Source organism: Carassius auratus, unplaced genomic scaffold (assembly GCF_003368295.1).
Source record: "Carassius auratus strain Wakin unplaced genomic scaffold, ASM336829v1 scaf_tig00020493, whole genome shotgun sequence".
Lineage (NCBI taxonomy): Eukaryota > Metazoa > Chordata > Actinopteri > Cypriniformes > Cyprinidae > Carassius > Carassius auratus.
In genome coordinates, this window is record NW_020525031.1 from 885,644 (window position 1) to 901,790 (window position 16,147).

Below are 16,147 nucleotides of genomic sequence, written 5' to 3' on the forward strand. Positions count from 1 at the left end.
GGAGATCGTCACCACTGGAATAGTGTCTGAAACAACACTGTTGCCAACAAAGGTGTCAGTTTTTAAATTATTAATGGTAAATTAAGATGAGGAATAAGGTGGCAACAATGACCTGTTAGATGCTGTAATCAGATATGTTTGTTACTTCACAGTAAAAGAACAGCTTTTGTGTTGTAGGAACAACACAGACTATATATTTGTAAAAAGTTGTAGTCAACACCTCTTACCAAATCTATGTAACACAGCAGATTTTATATATATATATATATAATATAAAGAATGTCTACCAGAACAAAAAGAAAGAAATAATAAAAGAGGGATCATTGCTAATGAGGTTTCATGAGTAATATAAATAAACAGTCAATGTATCTCTGTCAGTAATTTATTGCTCAGAAGGGAATTTGTCAGAAAAGATAGTCAACAACAAAGACTGCTCTCTGATGTTTGTGATCCTCTCGGGTGTGATGTGAAGCCTTTGCTTTGTAGGTCAAGAATTACAAAGATATCAAAGGCATGATATGTAAACCGAACCCTTGAACATCACACAATGCTGCAACAGCAATGCAACATTTGTTCAAGTGCGATAGATTTGATAGTGCGCGAAAATATCTTATAAATGTTTTGAAGAGCTTGTTATCCTGAGCCTGGTTTCTCCCTAGGTTTTTTCTCCATTCTTTCACTGAGTTGTGGTTCCTTGCCACTGTTGCCTCTGGCTTTGCTTAGTTGGGGACACTTAATTTCCAGTGATATCCTCTACTTGATTGCACAGATACTATTTAAACCAAACTGAAGTGAGCTGGATGATGACATTGAATTCAATAATGAACTGCCTTTTTGCATTATTGACACACTATTTTCATATTTAATGCTGTTCAGTGGTATATAAATAAAGATTTGGTTTTGATTTGACGTAAGCCTTTCCTCAATCATGCAACAATACCTTTCACAATGCACAAGCTACATTTTACAGCATAATTTCTTTACAAATTGTTAACTTCTTTTACAGACCCCTGTAAAGTATACATTGCAAAGTGTGTCTGTTAATGCTCAGTGATGAGATTTTAAAAATATCCTTTCTGCATTTCATGTTTGTTTGAAAAAGACCACTGGCCTGGCTTATACAAGCCACATGCCATTTCTGACTTGGGTTTCCACCAGAATGTGACACATCTTTGAATATTGACAGGCTTCTGTTGCCTTTCTGCTACTGCGAAACATCAGACTTGTAGTGGAGAGAAGGAACATGTGCTGGATCATCTCAAAGCACAAAGAAATGCAGAAAAAGGTGGGTTATGATGATAAAGTACATGTAAGTAATGTACATGTTATGCAAGTACATGTAGAGCTGTGTATAAGTCACACAAAAGCGTGTACCCAGTAGGGCTAAATAATGGTTAGTGTAAATAATGAGATGAATGAAGGTTTAGACATAAACCAAATGAAAAAGATGCTCCGAAGACAACAAGAAGCTGTGCAGTGCCAAGTGGTGGACAAACACAGTCTTTGCATACCTTCCATCGAAGGCACCAGCCACACAAGTGTGAGTAACTGTTTTTATTACGTGATCAATGTTGCTTTGTGTGTTATATGTAGCTGTCAAACATACACAACTGTGGGTGTTTACTTCGGATTCTACAATCCGCCACTTTTTCAATCAGATGAGGGGGTCAAAACAATACCATAGGCATATAGCAATCAAATAAAGGTCTGTGGTTTTGACTTATCTAATGGATCCTTGGTAAAATAAATAGATAAAATAAAAATAAATTAGCCTTTTAATTTGTCCCACCACAAATGGATCTGGTTCAATAAGAAAATAGCACAGCACAGGTCAAGCCATTACTCTGGGGCTTTAAAAGAAACCTCTGTCAATGCTGAACACACTTACAGTATGTGCATGTAGGCTGCTTTTTGTATTATTTATCAAGTGCTGTTTTTTAGTATGCAGTGAGGAGCTTCACCACCAGATGGCTGCCTCCCATCAGAACTCATACTGGAGTATGCCTTATAAATAAAATTACACAGCTGCAGTAAATATGACAGATACGTTTTTCCTAAGCGCTCAGCATCGGCAAAACACACCAGCAGAGAATTCAATGAGGCTGTCTGGTCACAGCAGGCGTGGAAGAAATCTGCTTCCACTAGGACACTTCCAATGTTCTGGAATATAGCATGTGATGTCTGTGCTTCACAGCCCTGAACTAAATAATATATTACTCTGACTAATATATAACTCCGACACAGTAATGCGCTTTAAAGGTATTTGATAAATATGATCCCTGCTTTGTGTTTTTGCATATGCAACATGATTGATCTTGTTTAATTTGTAGCCGCTCCTCTGCACTCTTCAGTTTGTCTTCAAACACACACACACACACACACACACACAGTGAATATGAAATATATGGTGTTGAAATTCTCTTATTTACAAATTTTTTTATGCATAGTGAACATAGTTGAATGTAAATAAAGCGAGTCACAAAAAACCCTCGTTTTGGAGAGATTTTCCAATAATTTAAATATATATGCTAGTTAAGATCTGATCTGTTTTTTTTTTTAATTACATTTATGGTTTAATGGTTGCTTACATCTAATAAAAAGTGGTAGACTACTAGGACTAAATCAAAATTTTAAGCCTTATAACCAAACATTAAAAAGCCCTGGTTCTCCTTCTTTGGGTTTCAGTGGGAATTAATGTGCACAGAAGCAGCAAGAAAACCCATTCGTTTTAATTAATTTCTTATTCATAGAGAACATGTGCAACATTTATGTTATTTTCCCAAACTTCACAAACATTTTACTCAAAATGAATCACTTTAACAAAATGATCTCATCTAATGATTACTAAATGAAACAGACCTATAGCATTTCTCAAGTTCATTCCTCCACGAAATAATGCCTTTTGGAATGGGAATAGAATAATACTGTATATACTGCACAGTTTGAAATGTAGACTACTTATAGCAGTATGCTGCATTGTTGTGACCCTATTTTGTTACGTTTAATCTGGCAAGTGTCATCTAGTGGTCATCTCAGAAAATAATGGTATGAACCTATAGTCTGTTTGCATACTGATTAGCAAACTGCAACCACAGAAGGCATGTGAATCTGTAGCAAAAGCACTACTGAGGACTGTGAATCTTATGTTGGAGTAGGCTATAAAGTAACCTCAGTAACAGCACAAATGCAAATTAAATAAATTAATTAAAAAAGTGACTATTAATGATTTTAAGACCAGCTTTAATCTTCATTGAAACCAGTTTTCAGTTTTCATTTTATTGGTTTTTGATTGGGACTCTAATAATACTATATGCCATATTTGACACAAATGTTAAACATGATTAGTTTTCAGCAGTAAATTTGAGATTGTCCATTGCTTACTTCACATAAAACTTACCTGTGTGCATCTGTACATTAAGAAATGTGCACTTATGGCGTATCTTTGGTTTCCTTACTTTAATCTGATTGTACACCCACTGTCATTAACAGACCATCTTATTATATCAGTTTGAGCACTTTCTGTCTGTTCAGTGAAGTCTGGAGATTTTCAGTCTCCCCACTGAATATACTGTGTCCGCAAAAAAGTGTTTAGACACTTAAGATACACATAAAAATGTATGAATGTCATTGCGCTAGTTTTGCAAAATATCAAATGGCATTTGCTAACAAATGATGACTGACCTTTCTCAGAAGTGCCTTCGCTTTTCTTAACCATCATGGTTATTTTAAGATCATGGCTGCATCCGAAATCACATACTCTCTAAGGAGGTACTTTGTTTGAATAAGTCATTACTTTTAGACCGTTAAAAAAGAACATTCTATATATGAAAGTGTTGTAGTATGAATATAATCTGGACGTGCGATACTTTTTGAAGAATTTACTTTATGGACAACATCTCTATTGTTGGTAAAACAAACTTCTTTTGTAAAAATGTTTTGCTTTAAATGTGTGTTTGTGCTATATTTACTTGGAAATATGATTTCGTATTTTGTTATGTAACACATTGCCTTTGCCATTCATAAATGCCTAAATGCTAGTTGACAGTTAAATACTTTTTTGGGGCCCACTGGATTTATGTGCCTCTTCCTCAGAATTTTCTAAAAAGAAAGACACAACCAACAAAAGGTCATCTTGCTCTTGATCAAATCAAGGCCTTCTGTGATATTTTTTTTTTCAAAGGAATTTATTCCTCACTCAGACCAATGGTCTGTAGCCTCTCATAATCTGTTCTAACCTCTGACCTCTGACCTCTGCTGCAGCTCACGGTTGTGTGATTGCAGTATTGTTTCCTCAAAGCCGTGCCCAGCACTGAACAGTTTTCTCTCACCTTGCAGGAAGTGAGTGCACTTGCACGCCTCTCTTCATCAAACTCACACCAGGAAATTCAGAGGTCTTTGCTCTGTTGGATTTCAAGATGATAAAGTTGTTTGGAGGGATCAAGAGGTCAAGGTTTGGCTGGTTAGCACTTAGTTATCCCGTGCTGGTAGATGCCCATTCAGAAGCAATATTTTTTTTTTCTGACCCAGTTTTTATTTATTTATTATTATTATGATTTTTGTTGCAAATAACGAGTATATGATTCATATTTCCTTATAGTGCTGTAGATGTTTTCCTGTTATATTTTCAGGGGGTCTTAAAATGGGATAAGGTCATTAAAAGTCTTAAATTAGAGCAAGTAAATTTAATTCATGTCATGGCATTAAATGTTGCATGCATTGAAAAAAATATTTCTCAGCATGTTTGTTTTATTAATAAAAAATATTTAAACAGCTTTAAATTCTTAAACATTTGATTCTCATGTAAATGCAGCTTAAAAATCGACCAAAAACTAGAACAATTATCTGTCAGAGAAGTGTACTTTTTGTGAGCCGATTTGCAGAAATTTGTTCTTGTTTTAAGCATGAATTTGTTCTTAATTCCAAGCATAAACTCATTTAACTTTAATCAGTTCCACAGAAAACAAGACTTCTTTTCTTATGCCTTTTTTTTATCTCAAGTAAGTGCATCTTGATTTTAGAATCTTTAATTTGCATGAGAAAACAAGACAGAAGTATTAAGGAGGAACATGACTGGTCAGAAGTACAGTAAAAGTTATTTCCATATTGTAGTGTCTCAGAGCAAAAAAGTGTAGAATTGTTACTAATGCAACTCATTGTCTGTAGACAATGAATCCCTGCTCCCTAGACATTTCCATATTGAACATATTGACATATTTTGTTCCTTTAAATTTACCTTTACAAACAAAAACTAAAAAACTTGGTCATAAAAAGGTCTTAAAGTCTTGCATTTAGAATCTGCTGAAATAATATTATTTATGCTTTCATTCATTCATTCAAGTTTTGGAGAGGAGGCTGAGGCTATGTCCAGAGTAATTAGTCACAAATATGAGGAAAAGTAATTAAGAACACATCAGTGATAATTTAATTCTTTCTTTATTCCTGGCTTAACATAGATAATGGGAGAATTTAATAGGAAATGGTTTGCTGCTCTTTGGCTATCCATTAGTGTCGATTTCTTTCATGGCATTTGTAACTCTTTTGAGTGTGCTAATGGCTTTTTTTGAGTTTGGGCTTGGTGCCCGGACTTCTCTTACCTCTACAGAAGGTCTTTGGGAAACAGCAGCCCACCCTGTTTATGGACAGCTGCTGGTTTGGAGAATAGAGCAATTTAGCATAATTGCTGATGGGTATTAAGTGGAGGGCTTTGTCCGGGCAGTGCAGGGCACTGCTATCATTAAAGTAAACAGTCATTATCATATATGCTGTTCACCTGCTTTACTGCTGCCCTTTGCACTACTGGGACTTTAGGTGCATAAAATCTAAAACCATTTTTTTTTATTTGCTCAGGTCACATCACAACCACTAATGTACACTAATCTGAATGTTTAATTTAGAATGATACATTTTTCAGTTTCAGCATATAAACATACACACACACACACACTGATTCATTTATTTAGTGTCTCTCCTCCGATCTTTGTTATCAACCAAACCTAGAAACTAAACCTGTCTGATTAATGAATGATGCACTGCACGCAATGGCAAAAAACAAAAAAACATTGCATTTGTAATTCATAGGTATAGGCAGTCATGGTAATTGTGTAACAGGACACAATAACTGAGGGTTAGTTTGTTTGTTTGGACTTAAGGAATTAATTAGGAATATGGAATTAAGCTGTTTCACATGCTTCCAATGAATATTGTGCTTTAAAAGTGATCAGCTAGCTTCTTCATCGTCTTACCCTGGTGAACTGCAGTGAATGTCAGTCATTAGCATATCAGGCAATGAACGCTGTTGACGTAAGACAAGTTCAAATGTTACACAAGCAGCATTCATAGTGTGGCTTTGAAATGTGCCATCCTTGGTGATTGTCCCTGCTGTTATTTGTACTGATGGCACAGCCATTCCCAGCAACATGAAATTGCATAGATTTTTGGGCTATTTTTGAATGCCCAGCTCTTGAAGCTGATGAGTTTCTCATGAAAGTGAAGGAAATACTAACAATATAATGCTTAAAAAAATCAATTTACAATCAATCATTTAAGAGTACTTTTTATGTTTTAAGTTGCCTTTTAGCAACAGAGAATACAATAAATTAATTAAAAATGACATGATTCTACTTGCATAAGCCACTATTATTTATGCTTTTTAAGCCACATTGGATAAAAGTCTATGCTACATGTAAATTCTCATTAGCAAGTCTTGTAACAGTTTTCATAATTGTATGATATTTAACATTTACTGAATCTGGACGCAAAGCTCACTAATGGAGCTGTTTACCCTGGAGGATCTGGCAGGCTTTATCCAACAAATACCATTTAAGCAGAAATAAATTATTGAATAATTCATGTCTAATCTGTAGCCAAAACAAAAGACAGTGTCTTATATCTTGGTGATTCAACAACATTACCAGTCAAAAAATGCATGGTCGGTAAGATTTTTAAAATAGTTTTGAAAAACATCTTTTATGCTCAGCAAGGCTGCATTTATTATTCTAATATGTTAACGTGGTGCTCAAGAAACATTATTATCAATGTTGAAGGCAGTTGTACAGCTTAATAATTTTGTGAAAATCATAATACATTTTTTATCAGGATTGTTTGATTGCAAAACAATAAATAAAATCAATTTAATGCATCCTTGCTAAATAAAAGTAGTAATTTCTTTCCAAAAAAAAGAAAAAAAGAAAAAAGATTAAAATTAAAATCTTACTGAGACCAAAGTTTTAGAGTGGGATAAATTCGTTTGGACAAATGCCATGTGGAAAATGTAGTTTTTTTTGGCTTAAAACAAGTTCTTAATGCTTTTCTGAAGTGCATCTCTCAGTGCTGGATTAACATGGTGACACATTTTACCCCACTCTATTTTTTTTTTTTTTAGCCAGGTGGGTATTCGATAACTGAAAACACAAAGTCAACAACTTTTAACTCTGTTACATCCTTTACACAGACACTCATGATGTTAGTTTTAAATTCTGGGCCACACCGGAGGGCATCTTTGCACTGAATAATGTGAGTTTGTTTAACATGATTTATTGACTGCAGAGCAAAAGCAGAAAAATATTTCTCAGAAACAACATTCTGCAGCAGCCTGTTCTTTATTTACATCTGTCATTACTGTACACCCTTGCTGGAACACCCATGTATTTTCCATTGTGTGGACCTCAGATTAAGAGATGTGTTCAGTTCAGAAATTGATGTCAGGATGAGTTGTTATTTAGCAGTCAATTCCCCAGAGGGCTTTTGATTATTTGTGCCCTGTCAGTAGGGTCAGAAAATGAGTAATGTCTGTGATGGCAATCAATCAAGATAGAGAATTGGCAAGAAACATACACAATCCCTCCCATAATAAGAGCAGTGAAACTGTACTTTCATCTTCAGATTCATATCATATTCAGCTAATGCCTGTTATAGACTATGTATATATGCTGCAGTTTTTAGAGCTTCTCAACCTCCCTGAGGATATAGCTACTCAGAACGCGATTGGATGGAAACGGATCTGAAGTTAGCAGAGCTTTGTTAGTTGAACTCTTTAGCTCACACCTCTGTGAGGTATATGGATACACACACACACACACACACACACAGTCATTCTCTCAGTTGTTTCCTCTAATGATGTCCCTAGGCACATGTGCATAGATGTACAGTAATGTTTGCTCGTATGCAGCGTTGTGAGATCATAATACTATATGCTGATATACTTTAGCCTAACTGTGTCTGTGTGTTTTTATGATATTGTGCTCACTTGATATCAGGTTTTACATCATCGTCTACACTGTCATCGAGGCTTGAGTGATATATGTTTATGTAACCCCTCTCACCCGGGTCCTCTCTGACACTCCTCGCACTCGCTCCGAGCGAGGCTCGAACCCGGGTCTTCCGGCATGGGAGGCAGACACACGAACAAGGAGGCTAAATGGCTACAGCCACTAGCGTCTGTCGCTAGTGCGTCTCTTGAGATCGGGGAGTGAGGTTTACCTGCACAGCACTACTCGCTGGCCTCCGTTACACTCACCCCCCTAAACCTCACTCCCATCCGGGTCACGGCACCAATGTAACCCCTCTCACCCGGGTCCTCTCTGACACTCCTCGCACTCGCTCCGAGCGAGGCTCGAACCCGGGTCTTCCGGCATGGGAGGCGGACACACTAACAAGGAGGCTAAATGGCTACAGCCACTAGCGTCTGTCGCTAGTGCGTCTCTTGAGATCGGGGAGTGAGGTTTACCTGCACAGCACTACTCGCTGGCCTCCGTTACATTTACACACACACACACACACACACACATATATAATGTATGTATGTATCTGACCTTGCAGTCATTTATAAGCAGTGTATACATCCCTCAGAAGGAAGAGTGTGCTGATGCAGTTTTATGCTTCTCGTGATTTTATCAATAGCTTAATTTATTGTTTTCTTTCTAGACATTCGTAAACATAGTCTTGTGATGTTTACAGCTTTAAAGGTCTTTTTCACATGAAATATACACAAATCTGGTACAAGTATGCGATCTTGTTTGTCGTGAATACAGCATATTTAACTATTTGTAGAAAATGTGTGTGTGTGTGTGTATATATAAATATTATGCGACACTGAATACTGAAATAGTGCCCACTGAAAATTCAGCTTTGCCATCACATGAATACAATTTTAAAATATATTTTAAAAAGAAAATAATTTTAAATTGTAATAATATTTCATTTCAATATTTTTTTTTGCTGTTTTGGTATGAATTTAAAATCATCATTCAAAAGTTCCACCTGTGTTTATATTACAACTAGTCATGTGTTAGTTTGTGCCACTTGTTCCTCCTTTTGTGTTTTTTTGTTCTGTAGTTGAAACTTAATTTCTGTACAGCCTTTGTATTATCAATAAAACTGACTTATATTTACAGGATTATTATTTTGTTCCACACATGAATCTAAAAGTGTTCCAAAACTCTTCCTTTGTAAATCAATAATAAAATATTGTCTTTTAAATTGCTTCATATTCTTTTCATAAATCTCTTTTGATGTATTTTGTGGGAAGGAGTTTACATCAAACCACATTAGCACCGGCTAGTATCCCAGAGTAACAGGATTAGGATTTGCTGTTGTCTGTGGGATAATTCCTCTATCATAGCAGCTCAATGTGTTGTTGACAGCAGCAGGTTTGTAGAGGAGCTAGGAATTAAATGACTTAACAGTTGTGCTTTAGACATTTTGGGCTTTTGTAATTCCAAGACACTGAAATACAAAATGGTAGAATGCAAAAGATAATGTAATTTTTTTTCTGATTTTGTGAAAGATTTAAACAAAGCCACAGTTTGGGAGAGGTGCAGTGTGTGTTTATAGTCTTGGAAGCATGGATGGATGTTGGATGTTGTGTGTTTGTTTACATGAGGGAACATCTGACATTTCTAATTCTGCGTAGGAGTTCGCATAAGGCTTCCATGGAAATGGGTAATTTTTTAAAGCTTCCAACTCACCTTCCTATTTCCTGCCATTGCCCTTTTTCATTGAAGATGACATATCTGCTGTAGAATGGCAGCTGGGAACACCACAAGTGTAACAAAGAAGAACAAAATTGATATTAAATAAAACTATAAAATACTCAGTGTGAGCAAAATCAGAAAGTTTTAGTCCAATGCATTAATATATAGCATTTTCAGGAAAAATGATTTATGTGCTCATGTGTTTATGTATGTGTTTTTTTTTTCCTGACATTAGTTCATATTATTCATATTTTAAAATTTTTTTATGTTATCTTTATTTGATACTTTAATATTAGTTTTATACTCCAATCCAATTTATGGCACTGTTCCTTTATTCCCTTCCTATCTCTCCAGGTATCTCCCTCCAATTAGAAAATCACACACACACACACACACACACACACACATATATATATATATATATTGTTGTACATATGCATCTCTCTATTTTGTACCAAAACCTTAATGAGCACTTTGTGCTCTTTGAGCCGTCTGGTAATAATTAACATCTCCTCTTTTGTGGATGCATATGGTTGGTCTCTGATTAGTGAGTTCATGAATATGTATATGTGTGCTCAGAGAAGAGGTTGAAATTGGGTCATAATGGCATGATATTCTGTTCCGGTGCTATGAGCGGAGCATAGTTGCACTCTCTGACACTTTAAACCCTCATAATACTTTGAACCTTCCTGATCAAAGAATAGTGTGTTCCAGAAGGTTCATTGAAACTCCACAGAATCCTTCTGACTCAAAATTGGCTACTATAATCTTATGTCAAAGGACAACAGCATTTTCCGTATTTATAGAATACTCCTTCTTGGCCTACACATTGTTCCTTATTAGGCCCTGCATTTACTTTGGAATAACTGAATGTACCTTACCAACCTCAGTTTATCCCTTTAATGTATCTTAGAACAGCATAATTTTGACACATTATAAATTTGTTAATTATTATTATTGTCCTTGATAAAGTAATTTATTAGTTTTATTATCTTATTTATTTTGCTATTTATTTATCTCCTTGCATATTTATTTATTTATTTGTGCACACATATTTTAATTTCGTTTCTTTTTTATTTGTTTGTTTATCTTTAATTTTGTTTGTGCAGTTTTCCTCCATTGTCAATCACTTCTAATTTTTATATTTTCTACACTTCATTGGTTATAATGAGAGCATTTGTGAGAGTGAAGAACTGAGTCAGTGAGTGCATGCTAAACACTCCATTTTAAAAGGAAATGAGTGGATTTTGTAAAACCCCAGCTTCAGAGATAAATGCCTCTGATTGGCTATTGGTTTCTTAACATTACCGTGATAGGTTAGACCACTCAGTACCACAATAGAATACAAATATTTTATAAGATCAAATAACTATGCTGAGTATACCTGATTAATCGATTAGTTGATTATTTTTTTCAATAAAGCAAGTATCTTTAATGCGTCTTCTACATTTATGTAAAAAATTGCCAAAGTTTACAGATGTTTGAAGGAGGACCTATGCATGATCGTCTGAACTTTTGTGCTGAAAACTTCTGAAGGTTTGAATGTTTCTTGACTTCTAACCAGAATGTTTGTTTTGGTTTTTCAAGTACAAAGGGCAATCATCTCTGAGCCCAAATATTATTTTGACAGCTCTCTCTTTTCCATTTTCACTGCTTTGGTTTGTTCTTTTGTTATCAAAGGTCATTTTTAATGGTTTTCTTAGAAAACTGTTCAGCAGAGAACGCTCCTGCAAATTTACTCAGACTCTTCAGGTAGGGTAAGCAAGAATTTCAAACCATTTTTGCATAGGGTTTCTTTGTTTATCTGACAGAATGAAATTCAAAGGAATAATTCACCCCCAAATTTTCTACATTTGCACATTATATGTTTGCTATTAAAATTCCAGAAGGCATGTGAACATTTCCATGTCTATTAGACTAGAGCTTGAAGGGCAAGATGCTGACAGCCACAATTTTACTGTTAAAATGACTTTAATTTTGTGTTGTGTTCACCAAAACTGGCCGGCCAACATGGAAAATTATCATCAAACCACATGTAAGTTTTGCTGACATGTTTGGGTACTTTATTAAGCACTAAAGTGAGCCAAAGGTCACTGCATCTGGATTAAATTTACCCACTTGGATACTTATTAAATCTCTTTTTGTTCCACAGAAGAAAGAACATAATGCAGGTCTGAATCAACATAAGAGTGAGTAAATGATGGGTGGGTGTGTAAATGGTGTGTGCCTTAGTCAACCATGTTGTGCTCAGAGATTTATTTTGTTTGGAAGTGATTATAACTGTGAAAAAATGACTTTACATAAGAACATTAGAGAAGGAGACAGTCCTCCTGACACAGAACAAATCACCTGACCCCCAAACCTACTTGCTCCTGTAGCATGTGTCACCATATCAGTTGAATGAGAGAGAACTAGCTTTCTCACTGTCTTTTATATTGAATTTTTAGATCCCTATACAGAGCGACAGCCAGACTGCTGTGGACAATGAATGATCTTTCCAAAGCTATAACTTTGTTATCTAAAAGCTTTCGCAGACCACTCTTTTATATATTAAACTGAAGTTACATTGCCGTTTGTAGGCTTATTGGAATCAATTTCTCTGAGAACTTATTTTTAACCCACAATCCGATGGCTTCAAGCTAACTTTATTTTATTTTGTTGTTGAAACACTTAATGTATTGCTTCTCCATATGGCTGTTTTTATCACATGAAAAATGACATTTGTCAAAAGCTTTAGAGAAGATAAAACTCTTAAACAGACTCCTGCCTGAGGAGGACTGAGTTATATTTAACTAACAACAAATAAGCTGTTGTGTATCTGTTGAGCCAGTGGTGACAGAATCCACCTCATTGAACTGAAGAAACATGTGGCCAAACCCAGAAGGAATCCAGAGAGAGGATCATCTGTGCAGAGGAGATAGACCGTGTTCTCGCAGCTGTTTTCATCAGCTTATGGCAAAATAACAGAGAGATGAAGTGCTAAAAACAAAACGCTCTAGCAGTTTGGAATATAGTGAGTAATGACTCATCACTATCAGGTAAAATTGCAATTTTAACTTTGGTCAGGCTAATTTAAATTGAATTTTGAGAATATCTTTGTAGGCCAAAACCTGGAAATAAGTCAGCATTTTAGCCAACCTAGTATCATAAAAATAGGTACCTCTGGGTACTTTTCTACAACACAATTTTTTTTATGTGCCTTACTGCACATTTTGCCGCCATTTCAGAGATAAATGTCCACTGTGTGGAGCTAAAGTACAGGTTCAATAAGTGAACCCTTGCACGTTTTTATGACGTTGCTATAGTTACATATTTCAGTGGTCCAGTATTCAAATTCCGGGGACTGTCGCTAAAAGTTAATGCTGTATCATGTTGAAAATATGCCCTACACCAAAAACCAACCCTAAACCTGCCCGATAATGTTCACAAATGCAAATCTCCCAGCATATTAATATTGTTTTGAAGTCGTTACTTGATATTCTTCAAGCAATTCTTCAAAAATTGTGCTTTATTAATCGAAACTCTGTAAATTTGTGCGAAAAGGAATAAAAGGTGTCAGAGTTTTACTGCCTCTAGTGTTCATTTCTTTTGGAAACTGCAGTGATATGTATATTTGTACTTATTTCGTGTCTTGCTAAAAAGTGCCCCCAGGTACATTTATGGCACGAGATCAGGTAGACACTTCAGGCTCAGCAAGTATTGTGCATTTGTGAAATTAATTTCAATGACCTGTAACGATAATCCACCAAAGGCAAGCCTAATGAATGAAAGTACAGTTTATTGAACAAGTGAAATTTAAAATACAAAAAGAGACGAGAATTGACTTGACTTGACTTGAAACATAAACTCACCAACAGAGGGTTACAAGAACAATACTTGACGATGACTTGACAATGGCAACATGATAGCTACTTATACCAAACAATGCAGGTCACATGACACAATCCAACCAATGAGAAACAAGACACATGACTAAGACAACCAATAACAACATGACACACTGAACAAAGGATCTAATAGCAGGATCACATGACAGGGTAGAGAAACACATGACAGGAACATGAAACATGGGTAAATATCAAAACCCAGTGTGACATGACCAAAAGTTTAAGAATTAGAAACTTTTGTTGGTCACAGAACTTCCGTATTTTTCGGACTATAAGTCGCACCTGAGTATAAGTCGCATCAGTCCAAAAATACGTCATGACGAGGAAAAAAAACACATATAAGTCGCCAGTGTTGTGGGTAACGCATTACAAAGTAACGCGTTAGAGTACTCTAATTACTTTTTTCCTGAAATGTGTAACTTAACGCGTTAATTTTGTGCGGAAGTAATCAGTAACTTCGTTATTTTTTAAAAAAAAGTAATCCGTTATTTTAAGGAAAGGAAAATCCCGACTGCAGCCAGCTTTTTGTCAGACAGTATGCCTAGGTCTACTGTGCCACATGCGGATGTATCAGCGGAGCCGAAGCTCTGTGACCGTAAAGTCAATGGCTGTGATACGTCTGTGCCCTGCGCCTGACCCTGTGTGAGTGTGGGGTTTTTTTTTTTCGAACTCCCGACAAGATGGCAGAGAGGACAGCATTTGGTTTATGGAAGTACGCACATTATTTTCAATTTGTCAACGAAAAAGAAAAGAACATAACGGTAAAATGCACACTCTGTGAGTGACACTTTAATAATAATTAGTTCGGCTATTAAGCGATTTGTCATTTGCCTGTGTGGCAGTGAAGGATTTAATTTGGTCGGTTTGTTATCATTTTTGTTTGACAGGCAGCTGTTAATTTCTGTTAGATCGTTGGCTGGCTGGTTGTTCATCATTTCTAAATGGATTTAAATCTGCAAGCCTGTTTAAGGTTGTGTTTACAAGTAAGCATACTTGTACTTTGATAACTGCATTATTTAAAGTTAAAGAAAAATCAGGAGTTATCTTGTGGTGCTCATAATATACAGTAGCCTAGGCTACCCGGGCTGGGTAGGTGCGAATTTTGATTAATAATATGTTCTGTGATAATAAATAAATAAAACGCCATGTGGAATAGCCTATTGCTGACTGTCTTTCCTGTTATTGTTATCCTGCAGTGTTAATTTAGTCGGATGACTGACGTTATTCATTGTCGGGAGTCACGACTTCTAGGTGCATTTAAAGGGGCCAGGGGCTGTGTCTGCCATGTGTGAGCCGCTGCTAACTGCTTTTAATTTTTGGTAACGCATGAGTACTCTATCGCGTTACTTTTATGAATAGGTAACGCTGTATCATAACTGATTACTTTTAATTGATGGTAACGTTGTAACCTAACTAACTACTTTCCAAAGTAACTATACCCAACACTGTAAGTCGCACTGGACTATAAGTCCCATTTATTAAGAACCAAGAACCAAGAGAAAACATAACCATCTACAGCCGCGAGAGGGCGCTCTATGTTGCTCAGTGTAGGCTGCAGGAGCACTGAGCAGCATCTCTGGCAGCATAGAGCTGTTTTCTGTTTTTTTTAACAGTAATCCAAAAAACCAATGGAAAAATCTCTTGGGTTTTTGTCCAGGGGACAAAGGTGATGCTAACTTCCGGGTTGGCCTACAAAAACAGGTCATCACTGCAGCAATTTTAAGGCAACAACAGAAAAAAAGTGCATTTCAGCATGAAATTAAAATTAATCTATTGTATCTATTCTGTAAATGCATATTGTTATTGATCTTTTCGTGGACACTTCATCCATACATATGTTTCATTTTCTAATGTTTTAATCAAAACATTACTTATCCAATCTGGATTTTTACATTTTGACTACAACAACCACATCTTAATACCAATGCAGTCCCCACCATAAATTGTGTGTGTATATATATATATGTATGTATATATATATATATATATATATATATATATATATATATATATATATATATATATATATATATATATATATATATATATATATATATATATATATATATATATATATATATACATACATATATATATATACACACACAATTTATGCAGTCCCCACCATAAATTGTGTGTGTATATATATATATGTATGTATATATATATATATATATATATATATATATATATATATATATATATATACATATATATATATATATATATTTTTTTTTTTTAGAATCTTGGATTTATGTCACAATATGGAAGAAAAGGTCAGTTGTTACT